At 31.7% G+C, this 10064-nt stretch overlaps 1 long non-coding RNA gene across 1 annotated transcript; it reads left to right on the top strand.

Moving 5' to 3' along the window:
- The first annotated feature begins 9004 nt into the window (after positions 1 to 9004).
- On the top strand, positions 9005 to 9618 carry LOC149949077 (uncharacterized). The gene is made up of 3 exons (XR_016479957.1): positions 9005 to 9040; positions 9324 to 9449; positions 9514 to 9618. It is a non-coding gene; the product is annotated as an uncharacterized LOC149949077 (long non-coding RNA).
- The last annotated feature ends 446 nt before the right edge of the window (positions 9619 to 10064 follow it).

Below are 10064 nucleotides of genomic sequence, written 5' to 3'. Positions count from 1 at the left end.
AAGATTCGATATTTCTAAAAATTAATAGACACCTAAAATACAAGATAATGACCTTGAACTTAATTTTGATAAAACAGTCTTCATGGTTTTCAATAACGTCAACAAAATATACGTCCCAAATAGTAAAATTTATATAAACAATAGAGAAATTAAGGAAGTTAACGAAGTTAAATATTTGGGCTTAGTTATGGATAAAAGATTGAGCTGGACCTCTTATATAAATAAACTTGCTAAAACAGTTTCGTACAACATCTATATAATTAAGAAAAATCGCGTTAACTTGACTAAAAATATCTGTAAACAATTGTATTACGCTCTGATCTATTCTCGTATATCATTCTGTATTACCATATGGGGAAACTCTTCATAAACAAATATCAATAGAATTTTTCGGCTACAAAAGAGAATCTTAAGACAAATTGACAATAAAATTTCTATGCTCCAACAAAACATATATTTGCCTCGTTAAATCTTCTAAATGTTTTTCAAATATCTAAGCTGTGTTCTCTAATTTTTATTTTCAAATCGCTAACCATATACCAATGTAATGTTTTTGAAAACCAAGTCCCAAAAAAAAACAAGCATATAACATAAGAAAAAAATATTTTTTAATAGGCGAAAATTATAGAACTGAAAGAAAAGGAAAATCGATTTTTTTATAAAGGTATTAATCTATTTAATGAAATGTCCCCAGTGAATATAAAAAATATATCGCACTTCAAATATGAAGCGAAAAAGTTTATTATGTCGCGGTAAAAACCAATAATACTAAGCCCTCATAAATTTTAACAACTAATTTTTATAATCTTTTATGTTTACCTAAAAAAAACTAATATAATTTAGCAAATTTTCTCTTTTTTGTTGTTGAAATGTAATCATTGATACTAAAGGCCTACAAGTCACCCATGACTTGGCCTAGATATTGTAAACGCCGACCAAATCTGATTTTTTTAAATAAACCTTTTTATTTTTATTATTATTATATTTTCGGGATTTTCTTGTGAAAAAAGCTTATAATTTATATTCCCTTTATACTTTAGTTAATAGTAAATGTTACTTATACCACAGTCACACGATAGTTAAACCCCAGTATGTTTATAGTTATTTACCGGGTACATTTGTCGTGTGATTAAGCGAAATGCTTAATCACTTGATAGAAACCTGGTTAAAAATTAGTTTTAAACACAGTACTAAATCGTTTTAGGTGTGACTGGGTCTTTAAGCAATAGGTGGTATTCACGGGAAAATGGCGGCGACTGCTTTTGGGAAGATAGTTACGGGGGAAAGGGGCTGACACTAGCCTACCACTATAGTGATGGTGACATCATGAGAATACACCTTATGATGCTACCGAACGGTAAGCGAAACTAGTCGTGACCAGCATTTTAAATAAAATGTTCTTTTAATTTTTACTATGCAAAAGTGGTTTTGATTTTACTTTATTCAGAATACACCTTATTGCTTTCCGCTTTTTTGTCTGGTATCGATATGAGTTGGCATGTGGGATTGATATGATAACGACGATAAAAAATTTTATTTGAAAAATTTCACGTATTGTAAGCGTTCATAATGAAATCGTTATCGGGAATAATTTTTAAATTGTTTTTATATTATTTAGTGTAGTTTATAGGTTAAATGTTGTTCCTCAAAGATTAATTTTACCGTGCTTGAATTATACTTGAAGTAAATTTTTTATGTTTTAATTTTTCTGTTCTTTTTCCATGCGATATTGTTCATAACACGTGTGAACGTGGTGAAGAGGAGTTGCTTTCCCAAGATGTTTTTGTGGATGATAAAATATTTAATTTTGACATCTATATTTCATTTCATTTAGTAAGTAACTGGTGCGACGCTATCGCTACAGTACGGTAGATCGGTTTTAGCCTCGCTCCACGTTTTCTACGGAGTAGTGTTGTACATTGAGTTACCGACACATAATATTACAACGATATTTAGAGAATCAAAATAAGTAAGTGTTTTGATAGAGTTGTACTCGTTGTGAAAACCCGGTCTAAAGAACAAACTATTATGTGTTTTCTTCTTTTCACCTTGCAAACAGAATTAACAATTTGGACCAAATAAATTTTCGATGTAGTAGCAACGGGATTAAAATCTCGTTAATTTATCAATGGGGGTGTTGGTTAAATTTCTGGGCTGTTTTGTTCATCTTTTTTTAAAAACTGAATTATCGCCGTTTTAACAGTTTTGGTTTAGCGTAGCTATAGTGTTGTGAGGCGACCAAAACCCCTCCGAGGAGAGGTAATATTACGGTCTTGACCGACTTGTTTATTTACTACACACATGGTCTTATGCACACAAGTAGCATATTTATTATTATTAGTGAGACGAGAGGTCCATTGTGCAGCCCCAGCCCTTTACACATGGAAAAGCCCAGTCTCCGAAACGAAGCGCAAGATTGCTCGTTTAAAGCCTATGCATACCAAGATGCTCAAACTTTAAAAAAAAGTCACAGACACAAAGGACATGAGAGGAAGTTTCCTCCTCTGCAAGGCATGCCCTTCACATAGGACTCTAATTGATGCCAATCAGATGCAGATGTCTATTACACTGCAAATTTGAGGTACATTTAAAGAACACAATAAAAGCACATTAAGATCACATAAAACGGTATCGATTTAAGATCACTGTGTCCTAAAAGTGCTCTAATCGTGTTCTTAGCACTTTTCAACGTTCTTAAATCGTTCACATTATATGAACTAAAAATGTTCTTATGATCTAAAAGTGTGCTATTAAAGTGAACTTAATATGTTCTGAAAGTGTATGGTGCTCTTAAATTCCCAATTTAAGAGCACCGAAAGTGTTCTACAGATGTTGTTTTTGGAAGTGTACTTAAAACGTTCCTGGAAAAATAAAAATCAATTTAATGGAATTTTATTTACATTCGGTTCAAATAATACCCCCCCCCCCCCAGGGTCAAACAGAAGTTACCCAAGGTACAGCAAATTAACCCAAAAAGACCCACCAAAATAATCTAATACAGCTGCCAGTGGATTACATAAAAGTCTAGAAAGTCTGGTACTGCAATAGAAATAGTACCTGGTGGCAGTACTTGACCATTACAAACCAGATTTGTGTTTTTCTCTCATACTTTTGTTATCCACTGGCAGCAGTATTAGATTATTTTGGTGCTTCGCACTTTGAATAGTTGAGAAATAACACCTGGTGGCAGTACTTGACCATTACAAACCAAATTGTATTTTTCCTATACTTTTTGTTATCGACTGGCAGCTGTATTAGATTATTTTGGTGTTTTGCACTTTGAATAGTTGAGAAATAACACCTGGTGGCAGTACTTGACTATTACAAACTAAATTGTTTTTCCTATACTTTTTGTTATCAACTGCAAGCAATATTAGATTATTTTGATCGCTCTCAGCCTCACACTGAGTAGTTAAGAAATAGCACCCATTATGAATGGTCAAGTACTGTAATTTTAGATCAAAACACCCAAATAATGTAATAGAGCTGCCAGTGGTTTAAATTTTAAGTATTTAAAATGAAAAATCTAATATTCTGAATCAAAAAGTTTTGAACATTAAAATGTGTTCAAAACCTTAACACGTTATGCCTGTGTAATATGAAAAACTAGAGACATCTCAAGATCACTTTGAAAGAATAGTGTTCTTGATATGCGAACCAAACGTTCTTGAAATGTAAAGTGTTCTGAAAATTTTAATTCTACAATTTTAGAACACTTGAACACTTTAATAACACAATGGTTTACAAGAAGAACACAATGATTTTTAAGAACATTGTGAGTTCACATAAACACATTACAAGATCACATGGGAGCACAAGTGTTCTCGACATGTTCTCTAAATGTACCTCAAATTTGCAGTGTAGGCTGGCAGTGACCTAAAAGTAGGCCCGCAACCACCCTGATCTGAGAGAGCGAGAGCAACTCTGTTGCTCTTTTCTTAGAAGACCCAGGGATAAACTCCTTGGCCGGCCTTGACCATCCGTATCAAGCCAAAGCCTGACCTGTCTCTCAGCCATAGTTCCATTGGGTATCGGAATAGAAAGTTCAGCACATAAGAACCTAGCCTCCGCACCCTCCTTGGCCAGAGTGTAGACCTTTAAGTGGCATATAAAAGTAAAGGATGATTGTTGTGAAGGCACCCCCTTTTATCTACAAAAATTTCAAGAACCTCACTAGTTAATATTTATAGTAATGGTATAATCAAGATTAAGTGCCACAAACTAGGATTTAACCCAGGCTTTTTGCAAGGCCAACGTACTAACTACTCTGCTAGCACAGAAATATGATAAATTGTTAAATGATAAGATATAACTGCAATCAGCAGTAATTGCTTATTTCGATAAAATATTTAAAAGAATATTAGCAAAGGTCAAGGAATTTTAATTTATTTTAAAAATTGGACAGTTGCAAGCTTCATTGTAACTAAAAAAGTTTTTAGTTATAACTTGTAGTGTTACTTTTATATTATGGTATAAGCTAAAGATAATTCATGAACTTCTGATCAAAGAAAAATATATAACATTGAAAATTGGCTAATTTAGCCCTTGAAAGTGCAGGGAAAATCCTTAAACAAAAGAAGTCAGGGAATTTGAATCCAAAAATATTGTGGCAACCATGATCAGAAAACAATGAATTATCCACAACTTAAGTAAAAATATTACTTATTTTGAAAATCAGAAATTCCCTCGACAAATTACCATCCAACTAAAAAAAACAAGAAAAGATTAAATACACTAATATAGTTTGGTGTTTTTCTTGAGAGGCATTACCATCGCGAGAATAGTGATTGTGCATGGCTAAGCAGATATTTCTCCATGTTATTTATCCTTTAAAATATATACCAGATACCAAAATAGTTTACCCAAGAAAACTTCTAAAGTTTTTTTCATAAACTAAACTCAATACACGTAGAATTTTAAAATGTTGCCCTTAACATCACGAGACAGAGCTTTAGTTAATTATTTTATCACGCACAAAATAATCGTTAGCTGGAAACTTACCTAGGTAGTGACATCAGCTTGCGTTTGGAAGGCTTATTAAAGTTTTAGTCTATGACGTAGAGGGCAACATTTATTTTGAAGCTCCTCCTCCTTTCACAAAAGCAATTATTGGAAAATAAGCCTATAATCTCAGGATTTTAATATTTCTGTGGATCATTGTTTAGAATAACCTCATGTAATGAGGATTTGTTAGCTTCCAGTCTTCAAATTTAATTCAGGGGCTTATCACTACCTACTGTATGCATGTTAACGTTTGTTACAGTTTTTGGTAATGTTTAATTTGTAATCAGTTACATAATCACATTAGTACAGTCAAAGATTCAGGCTAGTACATCAATTACAGGGAGTGATAAGCCCCTCAAATTTACTATAATACACTATTGTTTTCTTAAAATAATTCCAAACACACTCTTGGTTTATTACTTGTTTCTGACAAAGCATTATTTTGATTTGAATGTCTCTTATACTTGAAGTTGTGTGGTATGAAGTTCCTTAGCATTGAAATTGAAAAATATGAATTTAGAGAAAAGTAATTAAACAGAGAAAACAATTATAATTCATCCATTATTTACTCGAGTCAAAACTAGGGAAAAATTGTGGATTTTGGAATAAAACTTTGTACCAATTACATTGAATATCTAATTAATCTGAGAGAAAATATTACAGAGGTTCTCTCAGATTAATTACATATTCAACCTTTTTGAATAGGTTTTAAAGCTACCAAAGTTTTAATGTTCGTAACACTTAATCATTCAAACAACACAGAACTAAGTGACTTAATAACATGGTATTCTTTAAATATTATACTCTTGAGCAAATAACTGAAATAGACTACTTCCAATAAGAATTTCAAACCCTATTATTATTACTCAACAACATCAAGTGCAGTAGTTTTTATCTATTTTGGGTTTGTTAAGTTTAATTTAAAAATGTAACTGGCAAATACTTAACACAGTCAAAAACAGTTTTATTTTAATTTTGCAATCATAAAACAAGTGGTTGTTTTGTAACGTGTGAATTTTGGTGAGTCATACTTAAAATCAAATTTACATTATAATGAAGGCTTTTTTAAATAACAGATGCCTTAAATGCTTTAACAAAAACACATGTTAAATTTTCCTTTTCACTATCTAGACCATTCTATTTTAATAAATGTAGTCTGATATTTGTATTAATTCTTTTAAAAAAGGAAACTTGATTACAATTTTTTTTGCGTTATAATTTTTAAATTAAGAACTGTCGATTAATTTTTATAATACCAGTCTTTCATAAAAAGTGTCCTGTTCATATTAACTTATATTGTTGAAGCAACATTTCAATTGCTTGTTTTATCTTAAAGGCGCCGCTGATTATTACTTGCTCTAAAAACCTAAGGATACCATGAAATCCTATTTCAATACTTATTGTATTTTATGTTACGCAAGATATTAAAGACTAGGATAATTTTGGAATCTTTAGATTTTATTTTATGAGTATTGTCCGAAAATATTTCTTTGGCACCACGTTACAAACATTGCTAAAAACTTGAGTACTTCAACCAGTAATTTGCAACTACAAGCTTATATAATGCTAGAAGAAAAATTATTTAATACTATTCCAGGTTGAGATTCTTAAAAAGTCAAAAAAAAACCTCTGTACATTTTGAAGTTTTTCATTATCTCTTCATTCACCATCCACATTTATAATTTGGCATGCAATTATCCTCTGTTGTGTAGGACAGTGAATTTTTATTTTTTTTAAAACTTGAGTTGATTTGTTCATTTATTTGTGAGTTGATGTTGTTGTAATTTCAGTATCCAGTAGAGCAACCTGTTATAAATGAATAAGATTACTTAGATACAAGTAGTTTACAAAAACTGAAAATCAAATTGTAAAATAAAAGAAAAGCAATGCGTTAAAGGGCATATTACCCTGCAGGGATGGGCCAAGCTTACCAAAATATCAACCTCTGTGGCATGGTTCAATAGTAGAATGTTTCCATAGAAAAACCTCTCAGGTCATCTCCTCTAAACCAGTTTTAAAAGTGTCTTTAAACAGTAAGGAATTTCCTCAAATAAAGTTCAAGCTATTATTCCTATTTTGATAACATACCAGTTAAAACCCCATGCCAGGCTTAATATACAACATTATATTTTAGATGTATAATGAGGAAGAAAGGAAGTAAGTACATTTTCATTTAAAAAAGGGCTAATTGAAATAAACCATTTGGAACTGGGTTTATTGTACAACAGTGCAAGATAATATCTTTAAAAAGCTGGAAAATTTTATGGCTTTTATGGATCTATAGTTTGCCGTAAGCAACATGAATACGCAATTTAGCTGCATTATTTATAGCGGGCGCTCATGATAATAGATTGTTTGGAACTGTCATACCACTTTGGAAATTAAAAACTGAACTATAATCATAGATACTCGATACATATTGTAAAGCACTAAATTCTTCCCTCCCACAAAGTAACACAAAATGGAATCCCCTTAAGATGGACCAAGAGTTATTTATTGAAACATGTTCGTTGTAAATTTTATCTGTACATATTTGTGTGAAGGGCAATTATTGCCTCTTTCCTAGACACTTAAAATTATTAATGTTAGTATCACCCAAAATATTTTTAACTTTACCTTTTTTAAAAAAGTATTTAATGAAATTTTTCAAAATATTTCTGCATGAGTTGTCGGGATTCGATGTACGTAAGTAGTCACCATTTTAAATTGCTTATATGAAATCTCAATATCTAACTAACTACATGTACCCTACAAAATCGAAAAAAGTTGGAATTTGAGTGCCTATGAGTTCAAATTATTATTTATTACTTTGCCTTTCTATTTTTTTCTAGATAAAATAGTATGCGATTGGCAAAATGTAAAGTAATAAATTTTTAGAAAAATTTCAAACTCCTTACCTGCCCATAAAAAAACCATTACCGGACCCCGTTTCGGATTCATACACGACCCCGTTACGGAGTCATACCCAACACGAACTCTTTGGAATATTAAGACGTATACTTCTGGTCTGAACCTATAAAAACGTATTATATTAATACATCCTGAATTCATACAGTGCAATATTTCTTAAAAAATATATTTATTGATAAATAGTTTATAAAATTTATATAACTATATATTGATCATTAAGATCGGACTAGAATTTTTTTTAATACTGTTCAGATTTCCTACATTTCTCCTCGTTTTCACTTCAAAAGGAACTAACACTTTAAATTTTCAAATTAACATTTGAACGCTTTCAGAACAATTGTAAAAGCACTTTAGTAACAAAGAAAAGCATAATTTAACTTCTGTGTTTTGAACATTTTAGAAGTTTAAAACATTTACAATCTTTTAATTTCTAGGTGTTCTTATTAACTTGCCTTTTCAGTTAGATTGAGCAAAATATTACAAAAAATTAAAACGCCAGGAGTATTTTTATATTTTGATTAAATTAATAACGAAACTCGCCCAACTACTATGATTCTTACTCCCTAGAGCCTAGCCACGGCCGTCTCGAGATCTGCTTCGCGCTCATAGCGGCCCAGGCGATCGTACGAAAATCGCGTATGGGAAATTAGTTCAAAAACTTCTCACATCGTTTTCTGGCGCTAGTCTAGCCCCCCCTTGAGAAAATTCGCAGCCATGTTATCGAATGGGAGGAACTGCGCGGAACTTTGGAATTTCAATTATTATCGCGTAATGTGTAATTTTTTGTAAAATATTTTTTAGTAATATTTAAGTTAATTAATTATAAAAAAGTTAAACACCTCTTGAGATTTTTTAACGCAAAGTAAAGTTTTGAAAAACGTTATTAAACTTTGGTCATTCTGGAGCCAGAAGTCGCCGTCGACGTTTTCTGTATATAAATGTAAACATAAACACGTGGTTCTCCTTACAGCTGTATTTTTGCTATGTAGTAACTTCCAGAGGCCTTTGTTTTGTATTAATGTTTAAAAATTTATTTTAATTAAAGTAGTGAAATAAATGAATTTTAATTAACTAACTGTCACTTGGAAAATCACTATGAATGAAAATAGTGATGGAAACTTGGAAGGTATTTAAATCTGATAAATATAATAAACCAATGTGAATTTCCCACTGAATGATACACAACTAAAAATTTAGAAAACTAGAATTTACAACTTATGCACAAGTTCATTCACTTTCTCAAATTTTGCGGACAGAGTTTTGGTAATATTTGTGATAATTGGAAGTACAACCTTTCAACAAATTAAATCAGCAATTTCATTCGGTGATTATTATTCAAATCACATTGGATGTAAGGGCATAGAGCAATTTTGGCCACAAGTGGATTTCAATGTTTTTTAAAATGGCAGGTGAATCCCGGAGATAGGGTACAGCTCTCTCTATGAATGTTGTTACTATAGCCATTAACATGATAAAGCTTTGCTGCGGATACCTAAGGTTTCCTCTGTCGGACAATTTTATCAATCCAACTAATGGTGAGTCAGAATTAGGCTGTGATACATTTTCAAGGCACAATTCGCAAAAATGTTTTTCCTCTAGGATTTGTACTACATAACCAGCCAAGTATGCGATACTTGCTAGCCGTAAGGTGCATCTCTGTGTATCTGGGTACTCATAACTTCAGATGGTAACGTAACTTCATTGCCGTTAAAAATAGTCTAGTATCAATCATGGCTGATAGATCTGTGAAGCTGTCTTGGGGAACGTTAGATGTTTTAGGTTTTGTTAATGATATAGTGCCTCTCTTAAGGTAGGATTCCAAACTGAATATAGTTTCTCTTGCCATTTTCCTGAGAATGCTGAAAAACATTTCAATAGCATCGCTCGTTAAATTTCTTGTCAAGACAAACTGGAAACCAGATTTAAGGAGGTATGACACGCAAGATATTGTAGACAATGAAGTTATTCTAATAGATATTATAGATTCATATGTTTCCTTTGTCAATATTTTCTTTAATTTGCGAATCTTTAGACCTTGATAGTAATAACTTTCCTTAAAATGTCCCACTACAAACAAATCTTGCGTGATGCGTAAGCTTCATTGACCCCAAAATCTTTTCTAGATATGTTCTTAGTCCATAATTTGCATA

This window comes from Leiobunum rupestre, chromosome 3 (assembly GCF_980474605.1).
Source record: "Leiobunum rupestre chromosome 3, qqLeiRupe1.1.hap1, whole genome shotgun sequence".
Classification (NCBI taxonomy): domain Eukaryota; kingdom Metazoa; phylum Arthropoda; class Arachnida; order Opiliones; family Sclerosomatidae; genus Leiobunum; species Leiobunum rupestre.
This window is presented reverse-complemented; position numbering and strand designations above follow the sequence as displayed.